Source organism: Physeter macrocephalus, chromosome 2 (assembly GCF_002837175.3).
Source record: "Physeter macrocephalus isolate SW-GA chromosome 2, ASM283717v5, whole genome shotgun sequence".
Lineage (NCBI taxonomy): Eukaryota > Metazoa > Chordata > Mammalia > Artiodactyla > Physeteridae > Physeter > Physeter macrocephalus.
In genome coordinates, this window is record NC_041215.1 from 39,317,061 (window position 1) to 39,328,628 (window position 11,568).

At 44.5% G+C, this 11,568-nt stretch overlaps 1 protein-coding gene across 1 annotated transcript in view; it reads right to left on the reverse strand.

The window, feature by feature from the left end:
• The window catches only part of CYFIP1 (cytoplasmic FMR1 interacting protein 1), a 118,894-nt gene extending 108,789 nt beyond the window's left edge, over window positions 1–10,105 (reverse strand). Inside the window, exon 1 of the mRNA XM_055087405.1 lies at window positions 10,007–10,105. The gene's annotated coding sequence lies outside the window, so the exon portion shown is untranslated. The remainder of the gene's footprint in view (window positions 1–10,006) is intronic.
• Window positions 10,106–11,568: the final 1,463 nt, after the last annotated feature.

Consider the following 11,568-nt stretch of genomic DNA (forward strand, 5'->3'; position numbering starts at 1 on the left):
GTGGGAATGTAAATTGATACAGCCACTATGGAGAACAGTATGGAGGTTCCTTAAAAACCTAAAAATAGAACAACCATACGACCCTGCAATCCCACTACTGGGCATATACCCTGACAAAACCATAATTCAAAAAGAGTCATGGGGCTTCCCTGGTGGCGCAGTGGTTGAGAGTCCACCTGCCGATGCAGGGGACACGGGTTCGTGCCCCGGTTCGGAAGGTCCCACGTGCCGCGGAGCAGCTGGGCCCGTGACCCACGGCCACTGGGCCTGCGCGTCCGGAGCCTGTGCTCCGCAGCGGGAGAGGCCAGAACAGTGAGAGGCCCGCGTACCGCAAAACAAAACAAAACAAAAAAATCAGTAGGGAGACTTCCCTGGTGGTCCAGTCATTAGGACTTGGTGTTTGCAACTGCAGGGTGCACAGGTTCCATCCCTGGTCGGGGAGCTAAGATCCCGCAAGCCATGAGGTGCAGCAAAAAAAAAAAAAGCAGTAGGGAAAAAAGGCCACAGACAAAGCTGGGCAAATGGTGTGACTTTTTAAGTATGTATTCATCTGTGAACAGACAAAGGGCTAGAAAGGAGATACACGATTTTTAGCACGCCGGTGATTATCTGCATTTGGGATTAGGAGCAGTGAGCGGTTTACTCCCTTCTTCCACGAGTGTTCTGCGGTGAGCCTTTGTGTTTTCATTCCTTCACCTTAGTGTCTGCGAGTGTCTGAGTAGGACTTCTCCGTGGAAGAAGGAGTGTGTGTTGGGAGTGCTGGGAGGGGCAGTCTTCTCTGCTCACTGCACCGAGATGCCCGGGTGGCTGGATGGCAGCCGTGACCCTCGGCGGAGTACCACCTAGAGGGGTGGGATAGCAAGGGTGGGAGGGAGGGAGACGCAAGAGGGAAGAGATATGGGAACATATGTGTATGTATAACTGATTCACTTTGTTGTAAAGCAGAAACTAACACACCAATGTAAAGCAATTATACTCCAATAAAGATGTTAAAAAAAATAAAAAATAAATAAAATAAAAACTACCCCCTATAATGATTAATTCTATGTGTCACCTTGACTATGCTATGGTATAATCCAGTTTTTGGTCAAACATTAGTCTAGATGTTGCTGTGCAGGTATTTCTTAGGTGTGACTTATATTTAAATGGGCACACTCTGAGTAAAGCCGATGACCCTCCATAGTGTGGGTGGGCCTTGTCCAAACAGTTGAAGACCTTAAGAGAAAAAACCGAGGTCCTCTTTGGATTTGAATTCTGCCCCCAGAGGGCCTTTGGACTCAAGCTGCAACATCAACTCTTCCTGGGTCTCAGCCTGCCTACTCCGAATTCAGAATTGCCAGCCTCCACGATTACGTGAGCCAAGTCCTTAAAATAAATCTCTCTATATATATAAACATACCCTATTGGTTCTGTTTCTCTGGAGAATCCTGACTAATACACACACCCCCACCTCAGTCAAAGCAAAGGAAGGAACCCAACTTGCATGTACAAAACCCTTACCGGTGTGGTCTCCAGGGCAGAAGCAAAACTTTACTCTCCAGAATCTGTGAAATTATCATGCACATGCACAGGTCTGCTTGATTTAACACACTTAGTTATTCCATGACCCCTGGGGACAGACAACCCCAATCAGTCAAGAGTCCAGGTGGTTTTAAAGCTCACTGGTTTTATGGAGACTGGTCCTTCCTAGCAGGATTTGTGGAAAAAGACGAAAATTCTTTAAAATGGAACAGCTTGAGTAGGTCAAGCTTTAGACAGGAATTTAAATATAATGCAAATTCTCATCACCACTTCTGACCTGGGGCGGTGTGGTTCTTCAGAGCCAAGTGTACCTTCTTCTGTGAGTATCTTCAAGGATGAATCATCGCCCACCCTCCCCCTGCCACCCCAGTCCTGGCCAGGACAAAACAGGCACAAGGAATGGCCATGCTAGCTCTGAATGTAAAATTCTGGCTGTCAAGTCAGGTTCCAAGATGAAACTCACTGCTCTCTAGGCATTGGGTTTTCTCTCCTGTGGAACAAAATTCCCCCAAGAGAGAGTGAAGAATAGGGCCTGACAACCTTGGCGAGTGAAGTATCTGAGATATAAATACAAATCACAAATATGCTTGTTTCAAAAGTCACAGTAGCTATCACTGTCCATTCGTCTTATTCACAACTAAAAAATGTGAAAGCCACAGTTCAAGGCCTGTGATTTCTGTCCCCACAGCCTTGTGTGGAGGTGAAGCAGTCATGATGAAGCTGGATGGGGGCACAGCCAGGTAAATGAATGCTCAACGAGCTTCTGCTGAACAGCACAAGTACACACCAGGCTCAAACCAACACAAAGGTAAAAAACACATCCCTATGTTCTTGAGACCATGTTCTGAGAGGACTTTAACACAGAAAGTTCATATAAATGCAAATCTTATCCCTGGAGTGCTCTGAAATCTTATTAGATAGCCTGAATTCAGGCCAGAGCTGCCATGTTTAAGCCCCATTCATGGTGCTAGGTTCTCTACTGGCTCCTACAGAGCATAAGCTCTGTCCCTAAGCCCCTCACTTATGGCCAAAGGGTCTCCAGATATAAAAAGAACAAATAACAAAATGGCAAATATAAATCCTACCATATAAGTTATCTGCATTAAGTGTAAATGGAGTAGAAAATCAAAAGGCAGACATTGACAGAATGGATTAAAAAAACATGCTGTGAGAGACAAATTTTAAATTCAAAGATACAGGGAGGGTGAAACGAAAAGGATGGGAAAAGATATAACATGCAAAGAGAAACCAAAAGTAGCCAGAAGTAGCTATACTAATATTAGATAAATATTAGACAAAATAGACTTGAAAACAAAAATTGTTACTAGAAACATTATGACAAAATGGTCACTCCACCAGTGAGATGTAACAACTATTAACATATTCACCTAATGAAACAACCTCAGAATACATGAAACCACAGAGAACATGATCTTATATGTAGAAAATCCTAAAGATTTCACAAAAAAACCTGTTACAGCTAATAAATGAATTAAGCAAAGCTGCCAGGATACAAAAGCAACACATAAAAACCAGCTGAATTTCTATACATTAGCAATGAATATTCCAAAAAGAATATTAAGAAAACAATTCCATTTACAATAGCATCAAAAAGAAAAAAAAACTTAAGAATAAATTTAGGAACTTGCCTGGTGGTCCAGTGGTAAAGAATCTGCCTTCCAAAGCAGGGGACGTGGTTTCGATCCCTGGTCTGGGAACTAAGATCCCACATGCCGCGGGGCAACTAAGCCTGGGTGCCACAACTATTGAGCTCGCAGGCCTCGACAAGAGAGCCAGGTGCTGCAAACTACAGAGCCCAGGGTCTCCGGAGGCCATGAGCCGCAACTAGAGAAAGAAAACCCACACGCCACAATGAAGACCCGACACAAACAACAACAACAACAACAAAAAAGAATAAATTTAACCAAGGAGGTGAATGATTCATACACTAAAAATTACAAAACACAGACTTCCCTGGTGGTCCAGTGGTTAAGACTCTGCGCTCCCAATGCAGGGGGCCTGAGTTCGATCCCTGGTCAGGGAACTAGGTCCCACATGCATGCCGCAACAAAGATCTGCATGCCACAGATAAGACCCGGCGCAGCCAAAATAAATAAATAAAATAAATAAATATTTTTAAAAATCATAAAACACTGCTGAAAGAAATTAAAGACACAAATAAATGGAAAGATATTCCATGTTCATGAACTGGAAGACTTAATATTATTAAGATGACAATATAAGGAATTCCCTAGCAGTCCAGTGGTTAGGACTCTGCACTCTCACTGCCAGGGGCCTGGGTTTGATCCCTAGTCAGGGAACTAAGATCCCACAAGCCACGTGGGGCAGCCAAAAAAAAAAAAAAAAATTTACAATATAATCCAAAGCTATCTACTGATTCAATGTAACCCCCCCTTCAAAATTCCAAAAGCATTTTTTGCAAAAATAGAAAAACCCACCTTAAGATTAATATGGAATCTCAAAAGACCCAGAATAGCAAAAACAATCTTGAAAAAGAACAACAAAGCTGGAGGTCTCACATTTACTGATTTCAAAACTTACTATAAAGCTACAGTAATCAAAATAGTGTGGTACTGGCATAAAGACTGACACACTGACCAATGAAACAATAAAGAGCCCAGAAATAAACCCTTGTGTATATGGTCAAATGATTTTCAACAAGGGTGTCAAGACCATTCACTGAAGAAAGGAAAGTCTTTTTAACAAATGGTGCTGGGAAAACTTGATATCCACATGCAGAAGAATTAATTGGACCATCACCTTACACTATATATGCAAATTAACTCAAATGAACACAAAACCTCCGCTCCGCGGCATGTGGGATCTTCCCAGACCGGGGCACGAACCCGCGTCCCCTGCATCGGCAGGCGGACTCACAACCACTGCGCCACCAGGAAAGCCCAAGGACAGTCTTTTTAACAAATGGTGCTGGGAAAACTGGATATCCACATGCAAAAGAATTAATTGGACCATCACCTTACACAATATATGCAAATTAACTCAAATGAACAAAAAACCTAAACAGAAGAGCTAAAATTATAAAACTCTTAGAATAAAACATATGAGAAAATCTTCATGACACTGGATTTGGCAATGATTTCTTGAATATGACACCAAAAGCACTAGCAACAAAAGAAAAAGTAGATAAACTGGACATGAAAATTAAAAACCTTTGTGCACCCAAGGACAAGAGAATGAAAAGACAACCCACAGAATGGGAGAAAATATTTGCAAATCATATATCTGATAAGGGATTGCTATCCAAAATATATAAAGAATTCCTACAACTCAACACTAAAAAAAACAAACAACATGATTAAAAAATGGACAAAGGATTTGAATAGACATTTCTATAAAGAAGATACACAAATGGCAAATAAGTACATGAAGAGATGATCAACACCATTAAGCATTAGGGAAATGCAAATCAAAACCAGAATGAGATACTACTTCACACCCATTAGGGTGGTTATTATTAAAAACAAACAAACAAACAAACAAAAAAAAAACACCAGAAAATAACAAGTATTGGTGAGGATGTGAAGAAACTGGAACCCTTGTGCATTGTTGGTACACAGAAGACTGGTGAAGCTGCTACGGAAAACAGTATGACAACTGCTCAAAGAAATTAAACATTGAATTATGATGTTCATAGCAATGCTTAATTGGTGTCTGGAATAGTCATGTTCATAGACAGGAAGTAGAATGGTTGCTACCAAGAGCTGGAGGAATAAGGGAATGAGGAGTTAGTGTTTAAGTGGGTGCAGACACAGACATAGAAAACAAACTTATGGTGATGAAAAGGGAAGTGGGGGGAGGGATAAATTGGGAATTTGAGATTAACAGATACTATTATATATAAAATAGATTAACAAGGACCTACTGTATAACACAGGGAACTATATTCAATATCTTATAATAACCTATAATGGAAAAAGATCTGAAAAAGAACAGATATGTGTGTATGTATGTATGTGTATATATACAAAACGGAATCACTTTGCTGTACACCTGAAACATTGTACATCGACTATACTTCAATAAAATAAAGAAATAAATAAGTGCAGAGGTTCAGTTTGGGATGAAGACAAAGTTTAGGGGATGGATAGTGGTAATGGCTGTACAACTTAAAGCTACTAAACTGTACACTTAAAATGGTTTAAATGGTAAATTTGGGGTTATTTATATTTTATTATAGTAAAAAAAAAAATCAGGCAAGGTGATTTCCCCAATTTATTTTTTGTTTTTAATCATTTTTTTCAGATATTCCAGTTTATTTTCCCCTTCATATAAATTTTAGAGTCAGTTTGTCTTTTACCTATAAAAACATCCTCCTGAGACTTCTAATAAACAAAAATATCTTATGACCCAGCAAGAACACTTCTAGATTTCTATCCAAAAGACATTATAACATATGCCCACGTAGAGACTTGCACATGAGTCTTCATAGCAGCAGTTATTCATAACAGGCAAAAAATGGATCTAATGAATGGTTAAACAAAATGTGATATATCCATACAATGGAATACAATGCAACAAAAAGGAATGAAATGCTGGTACATACTAGAACAGGGATAAACTCCAAAAACATGCTAAGTGAAGGAAGCCACACATAAAGACCACAAATAGTACACTTTTGTTTATGTTAAATGCCCAGAAACGGCAAATCTATAAAAGAGAGCAAATTAGTGATTAGCTGGAACAGGGCCTACGAATGGGGATTAACTGTGAAAAGTCATGAGCGATCTTATCGGGGTGAATCGTATGTTCCAAAACTGTGTTATGGTGCTGCTGCTGAACTCCGTAAATCTACTAAAAATCACGCCCACTTGAAGTAGGTAAATTTTATAGTATGTACGTTATACGTCAATAAAGTTAAAATATTTTTTTGCTGCAGTATTTGATTGGAATTCTGTTAAATCTATAGATCAATTTGGAGAGAACTGACATCTTTACTATGTTGAGTGTTCCAACCCATGACCACAATGTGCCTCTCCATTTATTTACATGATCTTTGATTCATTCATCAGCATTTTGTAGTTTTCAGCATATAGATCCTGCATGTGATTTATTAAATTTATATGTAATATTTGATTTTTTGAAGCTGCTGAAAATGGTATTTTTTTAAATTTCACTTTCTAATTGCACATTGCTTGTATATAGAATAAGATTGACTTACATTGTGTTGACTGTATTTTGTGACCTTGTTAAACTTCACTTACTAGTTCTAATAGTTTTTTCATAGATTCCTTGGATTTTCTAGGTAGATACCATCTGCAAAAAGGGACAATTTTATTTTCTCTTTCCAATCTGCCTTTTATTTATTTTTCTGACCTTATTGCCCTGGCTAAAATAAAGTTTTTAAATTACATAGATGTAGCTAACCCATGCTATACTTATTTTGGTTAAAAAAACAATGAGTAGCTAGGACTGGTTAGTTATATAAAAGCTTTAGAAAACATAGCACAAATAGTAACAGCCCCTTATACAGTACATTTCCTATATATATTACCTCATTTGATCTTCATCACAACCTAATAGGTGCTTCTCCCACAATACCAAAGAAGAAAAATGGTCGAAGGTAGTCCAAGCAACATACCCACCGGGGCTCAGGTGAACACATAGCAGACATCAACAACAGTCAAAGCAGTAGATTTGCCAGGACCCAACTTGATCTCACCTGCCGAAGTGTATCTTTCTTCCCACTGGCTAGTGGGCAGCCCCAGGCACTGACTGAGCTGACCCCTCTATAAACTGGTGCTAGTGAAACGCAGATCAAAAGCCAGGACACAGACTGTCACACAGTGAGAGGAGCTGAAGGAACACTGGCCCACCTGGGGAGTGGAGGCAGGTGCTCCTGGAGTGGTACCTGAGCAAGCACAGTGCCTTCAAAAAATCGCAGGTAAGTGATTCAATAGGTGTGTGAGGGTCAGGTCCCAGGGTCTAACATTTTGCAGAAGGCATTACTGGCAGCTTCTTTCTAATTTTTAACTTACGAGTGTGCAGTCAGATGGCTGGATTCAAAGTCTGGCTCTGCCACTTACCAGGCATGTAACTTTAGACACATACTTCACCTCTTGGTCAGTTTCCTCATCCATAAAGTGGGAGTAATAATTGCACCCACCTCTGAGGGTCGTGAGAATAATTAGTATGTAGAGCACTCAGGAATTAGCGAACTAAAGCCCGCGGTCTGCTTCTACAGGCAAAGTCCTACTGGGGCACAGCCATACTCATTCATTACAGACTGTCTGTGCCGACATGTGCTGCAACAGTGGAACTGGGGAGGCTGTGACAGAGACCATACGGCCTGCAAAGCCGTAACTAGTCACTATCTGGACCTTTACAGGAAAAGTAGCCCTGGCTTAGAACGATGCTGGAGCAAAGTAAGTACTCAAGGAATGTTAGCTATTATTTAGACCCTAATTTACTTCCAGAACGATAAACTTGAGTATATACATAAAGATATACACACAAGCATTGACTATGGGGGTGACAAACGTAAAATAACAATGTCAATTAACAGGTGGTTGATTAAATAAATTGTGATGCATCTACACTATACACAGTCATTAAAAGGAATGAAGGCTATCCATGTGTATATATACTGTATGTGCCAACATGTTAAGATTTCCAACATCTTTAAATAATCCGAGATCATTAAGTGAAAAGGTATGATGCTACATGCAGTATAATCTCATTATGTTACAAAAAGAACACACCCAAACAAAACCTATGTGTATGCACAGAAAAGGCTACATACCGAGAGTAGTACTGAGGGAATTTCACTTTTAGTACATGTAGTTGAGTACTGTTTGAATTTTTTAATAAGCTGAAATTCTGTAATTTTTCTCATGACTTAAAAGTGTTATTTGAATGGCTCAGGTTGTACCCTAGTGGTACAAGTTCTAAACTTTAATGTCTTTACCCCAGGGACAAACTAGAGTATGGATGAATCGCAAACGCATTATGCTAAGTGAACTAACCAGACTCAAAAACCACATATGACATTTTGGAAAAAGCAACACTGTAGGAATGGAGAACAGATCAGGGGTCAGGAGTTGGGAATGGGGTTGCCTACAAAGGGACAGAAAGAAGGAGTTCAGGGGGGTGACAAAACTGTTCTGTATCTTGACTGTGGTGGTAGTCACACTACACTAAACATTTGTTAAAACTCACTGAACTGTACCCCACAAAGCGAATTTTACTATGTGTCAACTTAAAAATAAATTTAAGTAAACACACATACAAAACAAAAACACTTGGGGAGTAACTCTTCTTTGGGCGACCTATGAGCACACAAATGTATGTATTAATACAGGAAATGTCTGCCGCCACATTTCCCTGGTTCGCCTCTGGCACAGAGATGATACCGCTGCGCGAAGGCACCACCCTCCTAACTGAATTCCCACAAACGCAAACCTGCCGTGGCCCTGATTGTTTTCTTCGGGCTCCGTGCGTATAGATCTGCGCTTTACTCGGAAAACCTCGAAGGGCCTTCAGGGAGAAGGGGCGGCAGGCACCGGCGCGCACCTTCACAGGCCGGCGCCCCAGCCGAGCGGCCCGGGCAGATCTTCCAGCACGAGCCCCGAGCCGCTGCAGCCGCTGGTGAGCTGTCAAGAGCAGCAACCTGAGCTAGGCAAGGGGAATCACTGCTGATTCAATCACGGATCATTGACGGAATCACGTCGATAAAGGCCAAGAAACACCACCCGGCTCACCAGCTTCGGCCAAACACTGCGGCGAGGCGCACAGCACCCTCCTCTCCTGTAAAGGGAAACTCCCAGGTCTCCCAAAGAAGCGCAGACCGTCCAACACGGGGCTTCATAAGCAACGCTATCCTGCCGTTCAGACCTGACACTAGAGTGGACGTGGTCCGGACACCTCTCTCCGCTTAGAAAACGCTCCTTAAGCCCCACTGCCAAATTACTCTTCCGCCCTTTTCTCCCGCCCACCAAGCGCTGCGAATTAGGAGCATGCATCTCAGGCTTGAAATACACAATTCAGTCTGGCTGTACTGAACCGCGCTGCCCAAGTAACAATCCCGGCTCCTTAACAAAGCCCCAAACTCCTCTCTGCAAGAATCTGCAAAATGGTCTCGCTCGGCCAGAGTCTCCCTCCTTCCCTCAGAGAGGAGCACAAAGCACGACCTCAGCGCAAACCCTCTGCTCCCTGCTTTCCAACAATAACTGCAAAACCCCAATGTACCCCGTCCCCACTGGAGTTTCGCCACGTGCCGGGGGCGCTGGGGCAGGGGTCCGCGACTCCCGGGCCGGAGCGCGGCGGCCAGGGCCGTCCTGGGAGGCGGCGCAGCCGGGGAGGCCGCGCGGCCGAGGTCCGAGTCCCGGCCGCTCGCGGGGCCCCGGCCCGGCACCGCCGCCTTCCAGCTCCCTCCCGGCCGGGTTTCGAGCGAGGTCCGAATCCCACCTGGGCGGCGGGGTGGGACGGAGGCGGCAGCGTTCCTCACCTTGGTCCGCGGCGGCGGCTCGGGGGTCCCGGGCGGGCCCTGGGAGTTTCCCGGCCGAATGAGTCACCGAGGCGGGTCGGGAATGCTCCAGGAAACACCCGGCCTCCTCCCCTTCCTCCCGGGGCGGGGGCTCTCCCGGCTCGGCCCCTTCCTCCCGGCGCTCCTCCCTCCGCGCTCCTTCCCCAGCCCAGTCCATCCGCTCCTCCACGCCTAGCTCCCTCCCCCGACCCCGCAGCCCGGCGGTGTGCCGGGCCGCGCTCCCCTCCGGCCGCAGAAAATGCTCCCCAGGGAGGAGAGCCTCCAGGGCCACCTGCGGGCTTCGGCGACCTCAGCTCTGCCTGGGACCGCGGGGGCGGGGAGGCTTCCCCGTGGAAGCTGCCCGGTTTGGGCCGTAAAAAGAGCGGGGGGTGCTCACCCTGTCCCGGGGCTCCACAGGGTCAGGGCGGCGGGTGAGATGAGCTGCAGAAGGGACTTGGGGGGACACCCAAGCGGGCTGGCCTGGCGCCCCACAGCCAGGGAGGAGGTGCGCACACCTGCGCTCCGCGGGCTGGAGCCGGGTGCGACTGGGACACGCCGCCGGAACCGAGCCAGCTGGGAGAAAATGACCCGGTATGGCCCCTGCAGTGATCGCATCTCCCCTCTGAGCCGGGGGCAAAGGCGTGCGCAGGCTTGTGGGAATGGCTGACAAGAAGTCCTGACGAACTAGCCCCAAAACACAATCTTGAGAGGCCAAATAAATAACACGTCTTATGGAATAGCTGAGTGGAGTTAGCTTGTCACAAACATGCTTAGGAGAAAAATTTCCCTAAACTACAGTGTCCCCCCCCACCCCCTGCCGAGTTGTAAGGGAGAGCAATAAAGATGGGCAGCGGGTACTGAAAACCGCAAGAAGTCTGATTACCTCCTGGCTGTCCCCCAGATGATGCAAAAAGTTGCAGCAAATGGATCCTGACTAAACCAGAATCTATCAGTTGTCTAAATATTCAGAGACCACTTTTTCTAGAAGCTCCTGGAGGTCCCTCACACTCCTTCAAAACATGGGTTTTGAGTGACTTTCTGGTTCCCAGCCAGCCCACACATTTTCACTCAGCAGAAATACTGCATCTCTCTGCCCAGGGCTGAGTCTCAAAGTTAGATTCCGAAGGGTTGGGTTTTTTTTGTTTGTTTGTTTTTGTTTGTTTGTTTTCCTGTTTTTTTAATACTGTAGGTGAAGTGCTGAAATACAAATTCAAGGTATATTGTGATAATTTTTAAATATCATAATCCCTAGAGGAATTAATAAAAAATAAGCAATTTTTAAAAATCCGGGCTTCCCTGGTGGTGCAGTGGTTAAGAATCTGCCTGCCAATGCAGGGGACACAGGTTCGAGCCCTGGGCCAGGAAGATCCCACATGCTGTGGAGCAACTATGCCCATGCGCCACAACTACTCAGCCTGGGCTCTAGAGCCCTCGAGCCACAGCTACTGAAGCCCATGTGCCTAGAGCCCACCGCAAGAGAACAAGAGAAGCCACCGCAGTGAAAAGCTTGCGCACTGCAACGAAGAGTAGCCCCCACTCGGGGC